Source organism: Schistocerca cancellata, chromosome 8 (assembly GCF_023864275.1).
Source record: "Schistocerca cancellata isolate TAMUIC-IGC-003103 chromosome 8, iqSchCanc2.1, whole genome shotgun sequence".
Classification (NCBI taxonomy): domain Eukaryota; kingdom Metazoa; phylum Arthropoda; class Insecta; order Orthoptera; family Acrididae; genus Schistocerca; species Schistocerca cancellata.
This window is the reverse complement of record NC_064633.1, coordinates 247362451-247384311: the sequence shown is the minus strand read 5'-3', so window position 1 is coordinate 247384311 and position 21861 is coordinate 247362451.

Below are 21861 nucleotides of genomic sequence, written 5' to 3'. Positions count from 1 at the left end.
GGATCTGTTAGGTTACGATCAGTTTGGTATTATGAAATAAAGGCACTAGCGAGGCAGTTATAACTTTGCGGTTGATAGTGGAAGCAAGACTGAAGAGAAACCAAAACACGTTCATAGGATTTGCACGAGATGTATTCGCAGTTAAGGACAAGGACAATCATCAACTGTATAAGGGAATGAAGACAGTGAAAATCTGTGCCGGAACGTGATTCGAACCCGGATTTTCGGGTTATCGCGAGCGGTCGCCTTACCATTAGGCTATCCCAGCAAGATTCAGGGCCAGACCAACACTGCCATATATAGTGAGCCACATGTCTGTAACATGTATCCGTTCATCCATTACGTATACTCACGTACAGATGAGACATTTTAATTCTAAGCCGCTTGCCCTGTGTTGAAATATAAATAAGATACTGCAGCGCCCATGGTTTTCTGAAGTACGATACAATATTTCTTCGGAGATGCACGCATTCGCATTTCACTGACGACATATGGAAGATGAGTCTCGTCATAAGTCGTGATCGGATAGCGTAATGGTAAGCTGACCGCTCTCGATTGGCGGAAAATTCGGGTTCAAGTCCCGATTTACACTGTCGCCATTCTTTTATGCAGCTGACGGTTCTCTTAATCACAAGCGCGAATACATTTTATGGATTTCAATAAGGCTGTTGTCGCTAGAGGGCCCGTTCCTTCGGACTTACATGCACGTTGTTCGCATCAACACGGGGGCTGGAATACCGTATTGATAGCATTTATCAACCTGGAAAAATCATTTGACAGCGTAAGGTGTTCGAAATTCTGGGAAAAATAGAGGTAAGCCGTAGGGAAAAAATGGCTCTGAGCACTATAGAACTTAACATTTGTGGTCATCAGTCCGCTAGAACTTAGAACTACTTAAATATAACCAACCTAAGGACATCACACACGTCCATGCCCGAGGCAGGATTCGAACCTGCGACCGTAGCGTCGCGTGGTTCCAGACTGAAGGGCCTAGAACCGCTCAGTCACTGCGGCCGGCTAAGCCGTAGGGAAAGGAGGGTGACATGCAATCTCTACAAGAATGAAGAGTGAACAATAAGACTGCAAGACCAAGAACGAAGTGCTGGAATTAAAAAGGGTGTAAGACAGGGATGTAGTATTTCACTAGTCTTTCACCCTTACTGTTCAATCTATACCGCTAAGAAGCAATGACGAGAATGTAAGAAAGGGTCTAGAGTGGAGTAAAAATACAAGGTGAAAGGATATCGGTGATAAGATTTGCTGATGACATTGCTGTCCTCAGTGAAAGCGAAGAAGCATTACAGGATCTGTTGAATGAAATGAAAAGTTTGGAGTATAGTTTATGAAGGTAGAGTAAACTGAAGAATGACGAACGTAATGAGAAGTAACGGAAACGTGAACAGCAAGGAACTTAATATCAGAATTGAGGATCATGAAGGAGACGAAGTTAAGAAATTCTGCTACCTATGAATATCCGTTATGGACGGAACAATAACGACATACAATGCAGACTAGCAATGGCATAAAGGGATTCTTGGCCAATAGAAATCTACTACTACCTAACACAGAAATTTCTGAGAATGTATGTTTGGGCCACAGAATAGTATGGTAGCGAAACTCTGACTGTGGAAAAACCGTAACAACAGAGAATCTAAGCATTTGAGACGTGCATAAGCAATATGTGGAAAACACTGAAGGGGCAGACTGGCAGCACGTCTGTTAAGGCTCAAGGAGCTGTAGAGCATAAAAGTTGCAGAGGAAGGCAGAGACTGTAATACAACCAGCAAATAATTGAGGATGTATGTTGCAAGTGGTGTTGTAAGATGAAGAGGTTGACAAAGGAGAGAAATTCGTGGTAATCGGCATCAAATCAGTCAGATGGAAGACTCAAGAAGAAGAAGAAAAAAAAAAAGAAGTAGCGTTACAGCCATTATCTGTACGTGTGCATATCGCTATCCCATGACCTTTGTCAGCTCAGTATATGTGGTTACCACACAATATTCGGGAGTTCGCTTCCTCCGGGAAGAAAGCAGTAAACAGTTTGCAGAGTCCCCTGCCGGGGCGCGTCCAGCGTGTGGTGGTGTGGGCTCGGTGCAGCAGAGAGGCCTGTGGGAAGGTGCGGGTGGGGTGAGGAGAGATGTCCCGGGACGGCGGCGTTGTTTCATTTGCGAGAGCAGCGGAGCAATTAAGTCCCGGGTCCCGGCTGGGACGGCATTCTTCTCCCCGGGATTCCGGCGGGCGGCGCGGGCCAGCGCGGGTAATGACGCGGGAAATCACACGTCGCCCTGCCGTGGCGGTGGCGGTGGCGGCGGCGTGCCTGACTAATGAAGGGACTGCCCTCATCCCGCAGGCCAATCGCGCTCCAGCCGGGCCCCACTGGACCCTGCCCTCACCCCGGCTGCCGCTGGCTGTCTGCAGCTGCAGCGACCAAGTGCGTTTTTCCGCTTCTCGTGGAACTACACTCAAGCTGTAGAAGTTCTACTCGTATTTCTAAGAGTCGATAGTTAGCCTTCAACAGCATCATCCAGATGCAGCTAACAATTACAGTCAGCAAATAAACAAACCCCATCTGGATTACAATTTTTCGTTACCGACTACTTGTCTCTATTTGCGCTACTAATGAGTTTCAGGTCAGGTGCCGCCAAATGCAGTTTGCCAACAGTGGTGTAGAACTAACGTTACTTTCACACCGCTGTTCACAAACTGTACTTTGTGGTCCCACATATGATCTGTAGCATCTGTTCAAACCGGTAGTCAGGAATAAAAAAATTGAGATCCAAACGGTGTTCGTTTATTTGTTGTAACAAATGTGATCAAGTTGCTAGGACATGGCGTCTAACAAACATACCTTCAAGTGAAACAGCGCGGATGTGAGTTGAGTTTCAGTTTAACAATGCATCCTAACTTCTGTAAAAGTTATAAAAAATCAAAGGACCATCTTCTGCGAACACTTGCAGTACAATATAGTGTGTTAACTGTAACTGAAATTAAAACTGCACTTTGGACCAGAAAAAGTAATAATCCCAATTTTTTGGTACCGGAGCGACCGGGGAGGGGGCCACAATGTTATTGGAATCTTCAATGGGAACCCTCGTCTTTTATTGCAGATTACCATTTGTCTGAAGCATTTTCTTCTTATTGCCAAAGTTGGCGCTCTAATCTGAGTAATAGATAAGGGAACACAATCGTAATTTACGACATACCCGTCAATAGACCTTGAATATTATGTGGCACGTGAGACCTCACCACCATCCAGTGAAGTTAGTACAGGCCAGTATTTCATAACTTCTGATCGGAAACCCCATTCGCAGTGCCGTATTCCTTCAACCTATCGAATATGGGAGTAGTCGACCGCCACTGTGGCCATGGCTCGAGGCGAACGCTACTCTGCTTTTCCAATTAGAGTAAGCGTTCAAACGAAGTACCGCCAACTTCAATTTAGTGATCCACTTTTGAAATGACTGTACACATCATCATCATAAACTAAAGACCATGCCTTGTCGATTTAGCCACTTCCCTCTTTCCATTGTCTTCCTACGATTTTATCCCCATATCTTCTTTGATGTTATTAAAATACGCTACTCTTGGCCTCCCTCTTGGTTTTTTCCCTAAAACTTTTCCTTCAAATACATTCTTTAGAAACTGGTTGTGTCTCATTATGTGCCCTATCATTTTTTATTTTCTTCTTCCTATATAATTTAGCAGCGTTCTGTTCTCATTCACTTCTCTTAACACCTGTTCATTACTTTTCTATCTACCCAGCTTGTTTTCGCCATTCTTCTCCATATCCACATTTCCAGTGTTTCCAGTCTCTTTTTCTCTCGCTTCCCGAGCACGGGGTCCCGAGTTCGATTCCCGGCGGGGTCAGGGATTTTCACCTCCCTCGAGATGACTGGGTGTTTGTGTTGTCCCCATCATTTCATCATCATCCAGGAAAGTGGCGAAATTGGACTGAGCAAAGATTGGATAATTGAACGGGCGCTGATAACCACGCAGTTGAGCGCCCCGCAAACCAAACATCATCATCATCATCATCATCATCTTTTTCTCTGCCTTTGCCAGAGTCCACGCTTCACATACGTATGTTAAGACACTCCAGACAAAAGTTTTGGCAAACTTTTTCCTACTTTCTAGGCTTATATGATTGTCTGTTAGTAAATTCCTTTTATTTTGGAAAGCTTGCTTTGCCAAGGTTATTCTTCTCTTTATATATGTGATACATTTATTGTCGTCACTGATTGTTCTCCCCAAATAACAGACGTTCTCAACCTAGAGCATCATCTTCTAGTTTAATATTAACTTTACCATGTTCCCTACTACCATAGTTTTTGTTTTCTTCTCATTTATTTTTAGATTAAATTCTATTAGGATTTTGGCAAATTTCAGCAACATAAACCCCATTTCCTTTACTGAGTCATCAAGTACTACTATATCATCTGCAAAACGAATACAGTGTATTCGTTCCCATTTAATTTTAATTCCTTTGGTTATTCTTCTCAATTTTTCAATGGTTTTTTCAATAAATAAGTTGAACAAATATGGTGATAATAGGCATCAAAAATGGTTCAAATGGCTCTGAGCACTAGGGGACTTAAAATCTGAGGTCATCAGTCCCCTAGAACTTAGAACTACTTAAACTTAACTAACCTAAGGACATCACACATATCCATGCCCGAGGCAGGATTCGAACCTGCGACCGTAGCGTTCGCGCGGTTCTAGGCTGAAGCGCCTAGAGCCGCTCGGCCACAACGGCCGGCATAATGGGCATCCTTGCCTTACTCCCCTCTTTATTGTTGCTTTCTTCTTCATACCATTCACTTCTATCTGTGCTTCCTGCCTTTTATACAGGTTGCAGCTTAATCTTCTATCCCTCCAATCAAGATATATTTCCTTCATTGTTCGGAATAACAATTTCCAATTAACCATGTCAAATGCTTTTTGTAAATCTACAAAGGTCAAGTAGGTATTCCTATTAACTCCAATTCGTTTCTCTAATACCATCCTCAGAGCTTGTATTGCCTCTGTAGTTTATTTTCCGGATCTGAAACCAAATTGGTCTTCTCCTAGGTTCGCCTCAATTTTATTTTTTATTCGATTTTTTATTATGTTTAACATTATTTTGGAAATGTGGGATAGTAAGGAGATAGTTCTATGGTTCTCACAGTCCAGAGCATTTCCTTTTTTATTGGGATAATTACTGTTAAGCAAATCTGTAGGTGGGTCTCCTCCATCTTCATAGTACTCTTTAATAAGTTTATATAAGTTCTCTTTTGTTGATTCTCTAATTTCCTTCAGTATTTCTGCTGGGATGTCATCTGTGCCTGTCGGTTTGCCATTCTTTAGATCGTTCAAGGCACTGTTGAATTCCTCTTTGGATATAGGTACACATGACAGAAGCATATATGCGGGAATGTCAGCACAGGCGTTTCTGATGTTGATGTCCATCTCTTTACGATCTGTTGGCACTTGCTGATACACATTATCTTTTAAATATCAGCACGGGAAGAAATTCAGTGAAGTCAAATCCGGTGATCTAAGGGGCCAGTTAATGGGGCCTCCTCTGCCGATTCACCGACAAGTGTTAACACGGTCTAATACCTCCTGCGCTACTGCTACGGTCGCAGGTTCGAATCCTGCTTCGAGCATGGATGTGTGTGATGTTAGGTTTAAGTAGTTCTAAGTCCAGGGGACTGATGACCTCAGATGTTAAGTGCTATAGCGCTCAGAGGCATTTTTTAGTACCCAGCGTGCTTTACCTCCTTAATGCGCTGGGCAACCGTCATGCTGAAACCGTATATGTTGTCGAGCGTCCAGAGCAACATCGTGCAGTAGTACGGTAATTCCTGTCCCAAAAACGTGCGATAGTTGCATCCATTCGACGTGCCGTCGATAAAATACGGACTAATGAGTTTGTTCCCCAAGATACCACACCATGCGTTAACCGACCAAGAACGTTGATGGTCCCCTTGCCGTAACCAGTGTGGACTGTCTAGAATGCAGTCATGCATGGTTTGTCCGTTAATGCTACAATGGTTTGTGAATAAAGACTCACTGGAAAATTGTAAATCGGCAAAGAAAACATAGGGGTCTTTTGCATCTGCTGACGTGCCCATTCACAAAACACTACCCTGTTATGAAAATCGGCGCAATTAAGTTCTTGATGCTGTGGCACGTTGTATGGATGATACTTATGACGCTGTAGCACTTGGACAGTACTACCTACGGACATGGGGAATAGCAATGTAATTGCCGAGCGCTAATCCGTGAATTGTGGTGCACTGCGCTAATGCACCTATTCAATCAGCTTCTCCTGTAACTCGTTTGCTGGCCGAGAGTCTCTAGGCTCTACAGTCCAGAACCGCGCGACTGCTATAATCGCAGGTTCGAATCCTCCTTCGGGCATGGATGTGTGTGATGTCCTTAGGTTAGTTAGGTTTAAGTAGTTCTAAGTTCTATTGGACTGATGATCTCAGATGTTAAGTCCCACAGCGCTCAGAGCCATTTGAACCATTTGATCTGATTTTCTTCGTTTCGTTTCGAATGTCTGTATGCTGTCGTCAGACATAAAGCCGTTCGCAGCCTTGTAAACGAACGAACGAGACCGAGTTTTCTGTGGAAAACGCTCGGCATACAAAGCAACAGCAACCTCAATATTTCTCCTAAATTCTCCGTAAATCAGGATAATTTCAGTTGTTTTTCTTCTATGGTTTCAACATTCATCGTCCACTTGCATGTCTGTTCTCCAAATAATAGGTAGATTTGTAAGTAATAAAAAATGTGCAACTATTATAACGTCTAGAGTTGCTACCTGTCATACGTGTGCACGATACGTGAGCTCCAGTCGCAGTGTATTGCCTGTTATGAGACGTCGTAGTTCGGTACACGGCACGGCGACGACGTTGGGTAGTCCTCTGTTCGACATGTCTGAGGAATACAACGTTGCGAAAGGGCTTTCTGATTGGAAGTTATGAAATACCCGAATGTCCTATCCTTGCAGCAAGGAGGTGAGCTCCCACGTGCCACTGAACATTCGAGGGCCATTGAGTAGCATGTCGCAAGTTACGATTCCGTACCCACTTCTATTTCCTAGATTACAGCGCTCTCTGTGGTGAAACGAAGAAAATGCTTCAGAAAAAAAAACATACGTAGACATTCCCGTAGAATCGTACTCTTCAATAAAATAAACAACCTTTGTATTTAAATAACAGCATAATGGAACCATAGGAAGCTGTTGGACAGAGCTTCTCTTCAAGTATTCTACTCAATGTACAGCTGTTCAGTATAGGCATCATTTGTGACACGTGTCCATGCAATTCCATGAAGCTGCTACTTGCCGGGAAAGCACAACGACAGCCAACCTAATTGGAAATATGGTCTGTGGGTTGCCTGTCTCCTGGAGCAAACGAATTCGGTGCGACAAAATGAAGTTAATGAGACCTCTGTGGGGTGTTCCAGAAATGTTGCGACAAATTTCGAGGGGTTGTAGAGCGTGTCTTGAGGAACAAATCGAGGATAGGAAACCGTGTCCGAAAACGTCATCCAACGACGCTACAGAGCGTGGAAATTGGAGGCGCCGGTACCTGACACTAGGTTATGCCTTCGGCAGCGAACGTGACTTCGCACGTTCACGGACCATAAGCGGCACGTTCCGCAATGTTGTTTGTTATTCTGTGGTCCTGTGATCGCGACTGATTGCCACCATCGCCAGTGCTGAAGATGGAGCTAGTTGTTGTGTAGAAAGATTATGTCTCCTATGAATGCTATTCGTTTCACCTTGGTAGATGACGTTCTCGGACACATCATCTGCAGTTTTGCTGTTGTGTACCGAAAATCAATGGAATTTTGGAAGGTTCGAGGAGAAAAATGAACAGCTGGTGGGAACCTGTGTCCGAAACCGTCGTCCACCGAGGCAACAGGGCATTTCATTCGTGGGGGACAAGGCATTTCTGCGTTGCAACGAGCTCCATCTTCTGTGCGGGCGATCGTGGAAATCAGTCGCCTACAGTCCGTTAGCGTATAATGTCATGTCTGCTGCCGAGAGGTTGGCCTATCGTCAGATATCGGAGCCAATAAGTACGACGCTCTATACCGTGGTTATATGAGGTTTCGGGACAGGGGTTCTCGTCCTCGATTTGTTCCAACCCCTCGAAGTTTGTCACAACATTTACGGAGTACCCTGTAAATGTTATGACACATCTGTCCCCTAGTGACATGCTCTGTAACGTGTGACGAATCGAGATCTGGAGAGATGATCAATCCTCTTAAAGGCGTTTTTCGTCATGATCTGAAAACACGGAGGTACTCATGACTAAGTCTAAAGGCAAACGGATTTAATTTCCAAAATAAATTTTCAGTCTGCAGTGGAGGGTTCGCTCAGTTGAAAATTCCTGGTACACTGAAGGTGTTTTCTAGGACAGGACTCTAACCTGCGACCAGACAAGTGCTGTATCAAGTGAACTATCCAAGTACGACTCACAACCCCTGTCACAGCTTTATTTCATCAACTACCTCTTTCCTAACTTTCAAACTTCACACACGTTCTTCTGTGTACCTTTCGGGACCTGAAAAAAGGAACCTTCAGAGGAAAGGCTTACCCAAATTGTACTGGACTGTTTACAGATCGAATCTTCATACTACAACTGACTCTAAACTGGGACCTTTCCCTTTTGCGGACTAGTGCTCTATGGACAGAGCTATGGAAGCATGGTACGAAGTTTGAAAGGAAGGAATAGAGGTACTGGTGGAAGCGAAGCTCTGATGGCGGGTCGTGCGACGTGCTTGGATAGCTCAGTTTGTGGAGCACTTGCATGCAAAAGGCAAAGGCCCTAGGTGCAAGTACTGCTCCAACACACAGTTTCTCTCTGCCAGTAAGTTTCTAACATCTAATTACGTATTTAGAAAATTTAACCAGAAAAAATGTGGTAATAGATTCTTAGACTTCTAAGAAACATCCTGCTATAGGGACTCTCAGTTTCCTCTTACTTACAGAAATCACAAGTTCTACGTCTCATGAAACGTAAAAACTCGGTATCCACTGACAGCTGAATTAATGAGTCATAACAAAAGTCTCTTTACTCATACAGATATTTGAAGTAACAGAGTATAAAGATAAGAAGTTGAACGAGCACAAAGACTCATAAAAAGCATTTTTCGAGGCATTAGTAAGACACTGGCAGCAAATTGTCTACAGAACAGATTGAATACAAAATGAAGGAATTTTTGGAAACTAACACCCCTGTTTTGAACAATTTCAATACAGTGATGGAAAAATACCTCGAAGAAAGGGGAAATAAACCAATTACCAGGGGAACATTGCAGCTTTTTGCGATATTATTTAAAGACTAGCTGTGTAGCACATGAGCCACTTCTAGATTTCTGCATCAACATAAGTTTCCGCTGCTTTAATTAACAACCTTCTATAGGTCGCTTTCTTGTCGCTTTGTCTGTTCTGTACAAATTTTACAGCTAATTTTAAACTGACTACACGATAAGCTGAAGACTTAAAACTTTAAACACATGTGGCAGAGGATAGTATGTTTTCCTGTCAGTTTGTCGATTTGGTACCAATTTTTCAGTTTATATCATGCTAACTTCCTGATGAGACTGAGACTTGAAACTTTCAAAATAGCTCTGCACTGGGTAACAGTGCAATCTTAGCTCGCTTTCTTGTCTAAATGTGGGGGAGGATATATTCTCCTTCTGTCCATCTGTTCAGTATAAATTTTGCCACTGGCTCACTGAGCCAGAGATTTGAAATTTTCACAGTAGCTCAAACTGGATGACAACGCAATAGTAACTCTCTTTCTCCCTGATGTGTGGCGGAGGGTATTTTGGTTTATGCCCTCCTGGAGAGCTGGGGACTTAAAACGCAGGAATGAGTGACTGTGCAACATTAACTCGCTTTCTTATCTGGTGTGTAACGGAGGCTAATCCGCTCCTTTTTCTGTTCCATTTGCGAATGTTTTTCGATAATAACGATTGCTGGTAAGCTTCTGTGTGAGCGAGAACCTTATTAATTTTTACTTTAATGGTCTTTTCGCAAGGTATACGTAGGAAGACGCTATGTACTGGTTGACGCAGGTGAAGGGAAACTGAAATTTACCACCTATATATGTTGTATTGTAATCGATATGTTTGAAATCGATTGAAAAATTTCAAATATGTAAGACTAAAAAGCAGAAAATGATTATGAAGAAAAACTATTTAATGTAACTTTTAAAACGGACTAAAAAGTATAAAAATAATTTCCGCGAATTCCATAACAGCTATGTCAATATTTGTAAAGTTTGAAGCGAAAAACGGGTGGTGCATGTAAAAGGTAATAAAAAAGACGGACAAAATGTTTCCGTTCGATGGACCTACAGTCGAGAATCGGTATCCCAATAAGGCAAAATCACCGTGAGCGCTGAAGCAGTAATACCACAGCCACACCACATTGAAGATACCCATCTGGTAAGACATCGTGTCCCGCGGCCTGAAGAAGTGTGTAACTCCCTGCTGCACATTCTCATTCGAAGGGGATCGTCGAGCCTTCAAGGCATTTTTTAAGGGACAAAAGTGATTCTCGCACGATGAGGGATTAAGACTATAGGGCAGGTACTTGAGTGTCTCCCACTTGAATCTCACAATTTAGGCTGACCTTCCAGATCGACCGCCAGCACGGAACTTGGCGCAGCTTTCGATAACGGTGCCTTTCGACAGACAGGCTGCACCACACATATTCTTAATTCTGGTGTGGGTGTCTACCAGTGTTCGTGCTTCGGCAGCCAGAAAAGGATAGAAACACGTTGGTCCTATTTGGACGCATTTGTTAATAATCTTGACGTAGTACACGATCCCACAAAGACGTGAATACCGCACTAATCCCATGACCACATGGCAGTGCTTATATACCCGCATCAGAGTCGCTCTACGTTAGACATACGCTGCAGCACCGCCCTCAGATGTGAACTTTTTGAACGCCCTTATAGAGAGAAGAGTAGAGAATAGCTGTCGTTGAATAAAATAGTGCAGAAGTTCGTGTAATTAGCAGTACAACAAAAGTGATCGTGACTTAGGTGAACTACTTACGCATCAATTATCTACTGTATGCACCCCAATTTTCTAGTAGAATATTTGACAAATATCGTCCAAGCTATCAAAAATTCACAAACATAAATTTTCAGGACTATCTGTATTGGATTAGAAATCCGTATGGGGCCAGGGGAAATTATTTCCATACTTTTTATTACGTTTTAAAAGCTTCTTACATTAGAAAGTTTTTATTTAATTTTTTTTTTATTTTTGAGCTCATTTATGCCCAGAGCTAAAGATGGAACTAAAACTCATTCCTTCATGCGTTCACAAAAAGAAGGTCACTTCGAACGTTTCTAGCGTTCGTGGAGGCCCAGTGCACCACATATCTAGGGGAACCATAAGTTTTACCAACCACTCAGGCAGTGTCGTTGATAAAATGTCGTACGTTATACTCAGCCCATCGGAGCTGTGGCTGGACCCTCTGAGTAGTTGGTTCAGGAGCATGGAAAACGGAGATGGTTGCTCCAATGGATTGTTGGTGAGCGGAGCTAGTCTCCTGTTGGTAGCTTGCTCCACAGTGATCGCTGATCCAATGCCACTTGACGTCTCAATGGCTAGTATTTATATGTATCAGGGTCAGCTTGTTAATGAGCAGATACGCAAGGCATCACATACACTGCTTGCTGCATTGCCTCCGAAAGGTCCCGGATTTTGGTGATACTATTGGTCACTGACCAAGCGACTGAGAGGCGCATGATGGCGAATTGCTGCGCTAGCTGATAATGTCAACTGGTGTGATTACGGCAACGAGTAGTTGCACAGGCCATCGGCGTTACACTTTGTTGTGATTCCAATTAAAGCTACATTGTTGACATACATAAGATTTCATTACTTGTCTTGTGAAGACTGCTTGACATTTTTAGCTAACATAAGAAAAGTCATGGTATTTCGTTGGTATTTCCATTCTCTGATGAAATTAGGAGCACCTCCATCTCCTTCATTCAACTGTTCCAATGTAACAGTTTTTTCACTTCTTAAGGACTTAAGCACTTCTTCAAAGAAATTATAAGATTTAGTTTCATGTTAATGTTACAGTTAATACAGTTCCTCACAAAATTATCAATTTTTGAGGAAAATTACAGTATTTAGGTAACGTGAGCAACAGACTGCCCCATTAATGCGTATTACTCGTTGAAATATATGAATTTAGCTACTTATTAGTATCAAGTCTTAAGCAAAGAGTATTCACTGAAAAATAATCATAGGTTAAAATTATATACATAAAACCAAAAGACAGTCCAAAGGCCAAAGAGACAAACTGTTGTAGTTGTTGTGGTCTTCAGTCCTGAGACTGGTTTGATGCAGCTCTCCATGTTACTCGATCCTGTGCAAGCTTCTTCATCTTCCAGTACATACTGCCGCCTAAATCCCTCTGAATCTGCTTTATGTATTCATCTCTTGGACTCCCTCTAGGACTTTTACCCTCCACGCTGCCCTCCAATGCTAAATTGGTGATCCCTTGATGCCTCAGAACATGTCCTACCAACCGATCCCTTCTTCTAATCAAGTTGTGCCACAAATTTTTCTTCTCCCGAATTCCATTCAATACCTCCTCGTTAGTTATGTGATCTACCCACCTAATCTTCAGCATTCTTCTGTAGCACCACATTTCAAAAGCTTCTATTCTCTTCTTGTCCAAATTATTTATCGTCGATGTTTCACTTCCATACATTGCTACACTCCATAGAAATACTTTCAGAAACGACTTCCTGACACTTAAATCTATACCCGATATTAAAAAATTTCTCTTCTTCAGAAACCCTTTCCTTGCCATTGCCAATCTACATTTTATATCCTCTCTAATTCGACCATCATCAGTTATTTTGCTCCCCAAATGGCAAAACTCCTTTACTACTTCAAGTGTCTCATTTCCTAACCTAATTCCCTCAGCATCACCCGACTTAATTCGACTACATTCCATTATCCTTGTTTTGCTGTTGTTGATGTTCATCTTATATCCTCCTCTCAAGACACCGTCCATTCCTTTCAACTGCTCTTCCAAGTCTCTGACAGAATTACAATGTCACCGGCGTACCTCAAAGTTTTTATTTCTTCTCCATGGATTTTAATACCTACTCCGAAATTTTCTTTTGTTTCCTTTTTTGGCCTGCTCAATATAGAGAATGAATAACATCGTGGAGAGGCTACAACCCTGTCTCACTCCCTTCCCACCCACTGTTTCCCTTTTACGTCCTTCGACTCTTATAACTGCCATCTGGTTTCTGTAAAAATTATAAATAGCCTTTCTCTCCCTGTATTTTACCCCTGCCACCTTCAGAATTTGAAAGAAAGTATTCCAGTCAACGTTGTCAAAAGCTTTCTCTAAGTCTACAAATGCTAGAAACGGAGGTTTGCCTTTCCTTAATCTAAGATAAGTCGTACGGTCAGTAATGCCTCACCTGTTCCAATATTTCTGCGGAATCGGAACTGATCTTCCCCGAGGTCGGCTTCTACCAGTTTTTCCATTCGTCTGTAAAGAATTCGTGTTAGGGTTTTGCAGAAGTGACTTATTAAACTGATAGTTCGGTAATTTTCACATCTGTCAGCATCTGCTTTCTTTGGGATTGGAATTATTATATTCTTATTGACGTCTGGGGGTATTTCGCCTGTCTCATACATCGTGTTCACCAGATGGTAGAGTTTCGTCAGGACTGACTCTCTCAATAATGTAACTAGTTCTAATGGAGTGTTGTCTACTCCCGGGACCTTGTTTCGGCTTAGGTCTTTCAGTGCTCTGTCAAAGTCTACACGCAGTATCATATCTCCCATTTCATTTCATCTACATCTTCTTCCATTTCCATAATATTGTCCTCAAGTACATCGCCCTTATTTAGACCTCCTTTATGCTCCTTTCACCTTTCTGCTTTCCCTTCTTTGCTTAGAACTGGGTTTCCATCTGAGCTCCTGATATTCATATAAGTGGTTCTCTTTTGCCCAAAGGTATCTTTAATTTACCTGTAAGCAGTATCTATCTTTCCCCTAGTGAGATAAGCCTCTACATCCTTACATTTGTCCTCTAGCCATCCCTGCTGAGCCATTTTGCACTTCCTGTCGATCTCATTTTTGATACGTTTGTATTCCTTTTCGCTTGCTTTATTTACCGCATTTTTGTATTTTCTCCTTACATCAATTAAATTCAGTATTTCTTCTGTTACCCAAGGATTTCTACTAACCCTCGTCTTTTTACCTACTTGATCCTCTACTTCATCCCTCAAAGGTACCCATACTTCTTCTACTGTATTTCTTACCCCCATTGCTGTCAATTGTTCCCTTATGCTTTCCATGAAACTCTGTACAACCTCTGGTTTAGTCAGTTTATCCAGGTCCCATCTTCATATCTGCCCCTGGAAATGTCTTACAATTTAAAACCTGGTTCCTAAACCTCTGTCTTAACTTTATATATAATCTTTCCGATACCTTCTAGTACCTCCCGGCTTCTTCCATGTATAAAACCTTCTTTTATGATTCTTGAATCAAGTGTTAGCTATGATTCTCTTATACTCTGCAAAAAATTCAGCCAAATTCCTCTTCCATTTATTACCCCAAATCCATGTTCTCGTACCATGTTTTCTTCTCTCCTATTCCCTACTATTGAATTCCAGTCACACGTGACTATTAAATTGTCGTCTCCCTTCACTATCTTATTAATTTCATTATCTCATCATACATTTCATGAATTTCTACGTCATTTGCAGAGCTAATTGGCATATAAACTTGTATTACTGTAGTAGGCTGGGGCTTCGTGTCCATCTTGGCCTCAATAATGCATTCACTGTGCTGTTTGTAGTAGCTTACCCGCACTTCTATTTCTTTTATTCATTATTAAACCTACTCCTGCATTACACCTATTGATTTTGTATTTATAAACCTGTATTCACCAGACCGGCAACGTCCTTGCCGCAGTGGATACACCGGTTCCCGTAAGATCACCGAAGTTAAGCGCTGCTGGGCGTGGCTGGCACTTGGATAGGTGATCATCCAGCCGCCATGCGCTGTTGCAATTTTTGGGGGTGCACAGCTTCGTGATGCCAATTTAGGAGCTATTCGACCGAATAGTAGCGGCTTCGGTCAAGAATACCATCATAACGACCGGGAGAGCGGAGTGCTGACCCCACGCCCCTCCTATCTGCATCCTCCTCGGAGGATGACACGGCGGTCGGACGGTCCCGGTAGGCCACTCGTGGCCTGAAGACGGAATGTGTATTCACCATACAAAAAGTCTTCTTGCTCCTGCCACCGAACTTTACTAATTCCCATTACACCTAACTTTAACATATCCACTTCCCTTTTTAAATTTTCTAACCTACCTGCCCGATGGAGGGATCGGACATTCCACGCTCCGATCCGTACAGCGCAGTTTTCTTTCTCCTGATAACGGCGGCCTCTTGAGTAGTCCCCGCCCGGAGATCCGGATGGGGGACTACTTTATCTCCGGAATATTTTACCCAAGAGGACGCCATCATCATTTAACGTTACAGTAAAGCTGCATGCCCTCGGGAAAAATTACGGCTGTAGATTCCCCTTGCTTTCAGCCGTTCGCGGTACCAGCTCAGCAATGCCGTTTTGGTTAGTGTTACAAGGCCAGATCAGTCAATCATCCAGACTGTTGCCCCTGCCACTACTACTAAAGAGGTTGCTGCCCCTCTTCAGGAACCACACGTTTGTCTGGCCTTTCAACAGATACCCCTACGTTGTGGTTGCACCTACGGTACGGCTATTTGCATCGGGTGAGGCACGCAAGTCTCCCCATCAACGGCAAGGTCCATTGCGAACACGAAGTACTTGTTTGTACTGGATTTTCCATTTCTTTCGTCTGTTATGTTGTAAGATATTACATGACACTAACAGTTACATTTCAATGGAAATATCAAACGAGTGACATTGTCTGTTGATCAGTGCTGGATACGAATAAATTCTAAGTACAATACTGATTATTCTTTTTTTTTTTTTTTTTTTTTTTTTTTTTTTTTTTTTTTTTTTTTTTGCAATATTTCGTGTCATCTTACACATTTGTACTCGGCAGTTCTACATCTGCATGTATACACAGGAATTCGCCGTACGTTGTGCGTCGAAAGGTAACTGGGATACCAACGTCATTTCCTCTACGGTTTGTTCAATTTGCAAACGGTTTGTAGGAAGTATGTCTGCCACGTGGGAGTATCTCCAGTACCACCATCAAGAACTTTTCGGAGGTATATGCGGCCTGTCTCTTCTTGTTAGATAAGCTCTCCAAATTTTACCCTCAAACCTCTCCATTATGAACAATCTATTTCTCTTGGCGTTTGACACTAGAGTCTGATGACCATTTCCGTGGCTCTCTTGCTCCTACAGAACATATTCGTGACGGAACGCCGTACTTTTCTACGAATTTTCTCCGTCTATTAAACTCACCAGCTATTGGTCCCAGAATGGTGATCAGTGTGCAAAGTTAGCTCTACCAACCATTTTAAAAGCTACTGTTTTCATTTTTAAGGCACGAATATTTGGGTTTTCTCCAACGAATGTCATCCTGGGATGTGCTTCTCGCAGAGCCATTTGAGACCGCCCACGGTAGCTGAGTGGTGTACTCGCTTCGGCGGTACATATACTAAAATTGGAACGATACAGAGAGAGAGAGAGAGAGAAAAAAAAAAAGTGGTCAGCGCGACAGAATGTCAATTCTAAGGGCCCGGGTTCGATTCCCTGCTGGGTCGGAGGTTTTTCTTCACTCAGCGAGTGGGTGTTGTGTTGTCCTAATCATTATTCTTTCATCCTCATCGAGGCGCAAGCCGCCGAAGTGGCGTCAAATCGAAAGACTCGCACCTGGCGAACGGTCTACCCTCGCGGGAGGCCCTAGTCACACGACTTATATAGAGCCATTTCAGTATTATCGTTCTACTTAATATTCTTACGAATGTGTACTCCCTGACATTTTCCGGTTGTTACTACTGGTGTTGAAATACCGCCAACTTTTATGGCTCCACTGGACAGAGAAGAGGACAATGGGCATTACCTACTTGGGAATCATTAACGGTCTATTGCTAACGTACTTATCCTGACACAATGTGACACTAGCATTGTCCAAAAGCAATAAATTACAGAAAAATGTCTCCAATGAATGGAATACACAGCAAGTCACCTTGTCAATTTTTAATTATTGTTGGGCTTTACCCAAGTTTCGATATCGCTAAATGTAACTTCTTTACAAGCGTACCCGAATCCGGTTTAAGTGTCTACAAAATTACATGTGTTGCATGTCCAATATTTTATTTAGGACAAAGGGAAAGGGCTTTGAATGTTAGATATAAAGAACACCTATTGGTTGAGCAAAGGTACTAATATCGGTAACTCTACGTTTGCAGAATGAACAGCAGGTCCTAATCTGGAAAGAGTAGATAAAATTGAGATTCTGCGGCAAGGAAATCAAGGGCGGTGGTTGGAGTTATTGTAGGAACTAGAGATTTTTAGATGTGCGATATGGGAGGATGGTCTTCTGTTAATCGAACAGTTGCATTCGAGAGGCAGAGGTTTCTTTAACGGTTTCAAGCCGTTGCTCGCGAACGTACACTCGTGGAAATGGAAAAAACAACACATTGACACCGGTGTGTCAGACCCACCATACTTGCTCCGGACACTGCGAGAGGGCTGTACAAGAAATGATCACACGCACGGCACAGCGGACACACCAGGAACCGCGGTGTTGGCCGTCGAATGGCGCTAGCTGCGCAGCATTTGTGCACCGCCGCCGTCAGTGTCAGCCAGTTTGCCGTGGCATACGGAGCTCCACTGGTAGCATGCCGCGACAGCGTGGACGTGAACCGTATGTGCAGTTGACGGACTTTGAGCGAGGGCGTATAGTGGGCATGCGGGAGGCCGGATGGACGTACCGCCGAATTGCTCAACACGTGGGGCGTGAGGTCTCCACAGTACATCGATGTTGTCGCCAGTGGTCGGCGGAAGGTGCACGTGCCCGTCGACCTGGGACCGGACCGCAGCGACGCACGGATGCACGCCAAGACCGTAGGATCCTACGCAGTGCCTTAGGGGACCGCACCGCCACTTCCCAGCAAATTAGGGACACTGTTGCTCCTGGGGTATCGGCGAGGACCATTCGCAACTGTCTCCATGAAGCTGGGCTACGGTCCCGCACACAGTTAGGCCGTCTTCCACTCACGCACCAACATCGTACAGCCCGCCTCCAGTGGTGTCGCGACAGGCGTGAATGGAGGGACGAATGGAGACGTGTCGTCTTCAGCGATGAGAGTCGCTTCTGTCTTGGTGCCAATGATGGTCGTATGCGTGTTTGGCGCCGTGCAGGTGAGCGCCACAATCAGGACTGCATACGACCGAGGCACACAGGGCCAACACCCGGCATCATGGTGTGGGGAGCGATCTCCTACACTGGCCGTACACCACAGGTGATCGTCGAGGGGACACTGAATAGTGCACGGTACATCCAAACCGTCATCGAACCCATCGTTCTACCATTCCTAGACCGGCAAGGGAACTTGCTGTTCCAACAGGACAATGCACGTCCGCAAGTATCCCGTGCCACCCAACGTCCTCTAGAAGGTGTAAGTCAACTACCCTGGCCAGCAAGATCTCCGGATCTGTCCCCCATTGAGCATGTTTGGGACTGGATGAAGCTTCGTCTCACGCGGTCTGCACGTCCAGCACGAACGCTGGTCCAACTGAGGCGCCAGTTGGAAATGGCATGGCAAGCCGTTCCACAGGACTACATCCAGCATCTCTACGATCGTCTCCATGGGAGAATAGCAGCCTGCATTGCTGCGAAAGGTGGATATACACTGTACTAGTGCCGACATTGTGCATGCTCTGTTGCCTGAGTCTATGTGCCTGTGGTTCTGTCAGTGTGATCATGTGATGTATCTGACCCCAGGAATGTGTCAATAAAGTTCCCCCTTCCTGGGACAATGAATTCACGGTGTTCTTATTTCAATTTCCAGGAGTGTATATTATGCATGCCAAGGCACTTTGTTTATCAACATCACTTCCTTTTCAGAAACTTTGTTTTCCTCGCATAAATCTTTTAATACTTTATTTTCACAGGAAGGTATCATTTCTTTCATGAGATAGTTTGCTATCACTTTTTTTTCACTAGACAAAGAGGCTACTCATGTTTTTATGTTGATTCAGCCTTTCCCTTATTTTCTTATACTGTGAAAATTTGCGGGAGATTATCCAGTTAGAAATTATGCAGTACTTCTTACTCTCTTTAATTTTATCTGATTCACTATGTTGGTTTTTATTTTGGTAACACCTTAGATTACTGTTTTGTTTGTTACTGCGGTATGTCGCAGCAGGAAATAATAACTATTAACTAACTAAGCGTATATTACTGCACTAGTTCCCGATATTTGGCGAGCTCTATTCTAGTCTATCTATGGGCTGTAGGTACTTCCTACGTGCTTAATTTTAGGTGTGTCCCTTCAATAACCCTTACCTGTTTTTAATATCAAGTGTTTGTAGATTTTAATAATATTTTCTGTAGGCGACTCGAGCGCCACTGATCATGATGGATGTTATACTTTTTACGTAATGTAATCCAAATAAGTAATAGTTTTTATTTACTATTTGGTAACAGTAATCACTTTATATTCAAAGTTTTAAACAAGATATCACTTGTAATTGCGATACAAATTTTTTATCCGTAACTCCTTGTTATTCTGCAGAAGATACCCTTAGCGGTATCGAAACCTCGGTCAAGTCTGAAAACAGACAAAAATTAGCAACTGATTAGCAGTGTACCTCGCTAACTGGAAATCTACTCACACTTGCTGCCAAAAGCCCTGTTGAAGACTGTCAGAGGTAACTGTCTCAACTAGAGAAAGTACAAGTTAAAATGTAATGACGGCCTAGTACAGTACTTGAGTGGGGCAGGACAAAGGTTTCGAACAAGGTAACGTATACTTTTTATGGATATAGTGCATGCCATATTGTAAAATAATTATCACTCTATGTCTCACCAGAAAGACAGCTCAAGAAGGTCACGGTCATCGAAACCAGGGTACTTGCTTAGCAGCGAGGGAGGACGAAATGCAAGAGCCATAAATAGGTCGTGGCTATATCTTTGGTTCGAAATGTAAGGATGTTTGAGTTACAAGGCGTAGAACATCAGCACCAGCAGCATCTGCGAACTTGCTTTACTTCGTTTTGTGATATTCTAAGTTACAAATATGTCAATATGTGTTTTTTTCATCAAGATCATGTAAGTAGACAGGTGACTGTTTATGATGTACGACTTTCATCCCAAATTATGACAATGAGTGTCACATAACACCTCATTTGTAACAAGACCAAGATTAGGATATACCACTAGCTACAGTAAAAAAAAAAAATGAAAAAAAGTGCGTGAGACAAAAAATTGCTTTAATATGTGTTATACGTGAAAGAAACTCCAATGTGTATTCAAATAACAATAGATCTTTCAACCTAATTACCTGAAACAAACCTGTTTGTGTCGAGATTCACCTGTCATTCCCTGCCCTAAGCTTTTATTTGTTAGACTTTCCACATTTTGTAGTTATTTTCTGGTATTGCATTCTTCATAAATACAACAGCATTACCTGCGAAGAGCTTCATGGACTTTCTGGCGCTATCCACCAGGGAATTTATATACAACATAAACAGTGTCGGCCGTGTAACTTTCCCCAAGGGGGTTGAGCATTGTTTAAGAGTTACGATTATCAGAGATAATGTGTTAGTGGTTCTTCTCTCTTAGTACGAATGAGGGATCACGCTGACTCTCTCTCCATCATTTGATCACTTGCTGTAGCTCTGACCAAAATTAAAAAAAAAAAAAAACATTCTTCCCTTGTGGAGTACGCTTTATGATTCACGTGGCGTCTTCATTTTTCTGTGCTGAACGATATTTCACAAGGATAACACAAAAGAATATCAGTGCTTACCAATTTGATTTTAACTGATGACTGTGCATAGTAACTACAGTTTAAAATTATTGCGGTCTCATAGAAATGATTCTCGGGATACGTTAATTATTTTTTATCAGTTCGATATTAGTAGGTTGCCGCTTTTTATTGTGGTCTTCAGTCCGAAGGCTGCTTTGATGCGTTCTTCAAGTTAGTCTCTGTTGTGGAAGCCTTGTCATCCCTTCATAAATGCGGCGTGACTACGCGAAATTTACCTCTTTTACGAAACTGATGATTCATTGATGCCTCAGTATTTCTTCTGTCAACGGAGCCTATTCTTTAGTCAGGGTGCCCACACTTAACCTTTTCTCCTCAGTTCGATGCAATACCTCTTCAGTAGTCATCCTACTTATTCTCCAATAGTTGTGCTACCTATTTTTTAATTATGAAGTATTGTCCCGTGGTACCACATTTCAAAAGGCTCTATTCTCTTCTTGTCTTATCGGTTTTATCGTCAAGATTTCATTTCTTTGTGAGGCTACAATGCAGACAAATACCGTCAGACTTTGAAATCTGTATTCGATGTTACCAAATTTCTATTTTTCAGAAATGCGTATCATGCATCCTCCCTAGATCAGTGACAGTCACATGTTTTTCTACCCATGTAACCATACTTATTACGTTACCTTTGTTTTACCTTAGTTGGTTTAACTCATGACCCCTTTTCAGGACATCATCAATTTCATTCAATTACTCTTCCGCATCCTTTGCCGCCTCTGACAGAATTGCAATAGCAAAACTCAAAGATTTCATTTCTGCTCACTATGCTTTAACTCATTTCCCACATTTCACCAGCGTTGCCTTTACAGTTCACACGGTGTACAAATTTAATAACAGCACGGATGTGCCACAACCG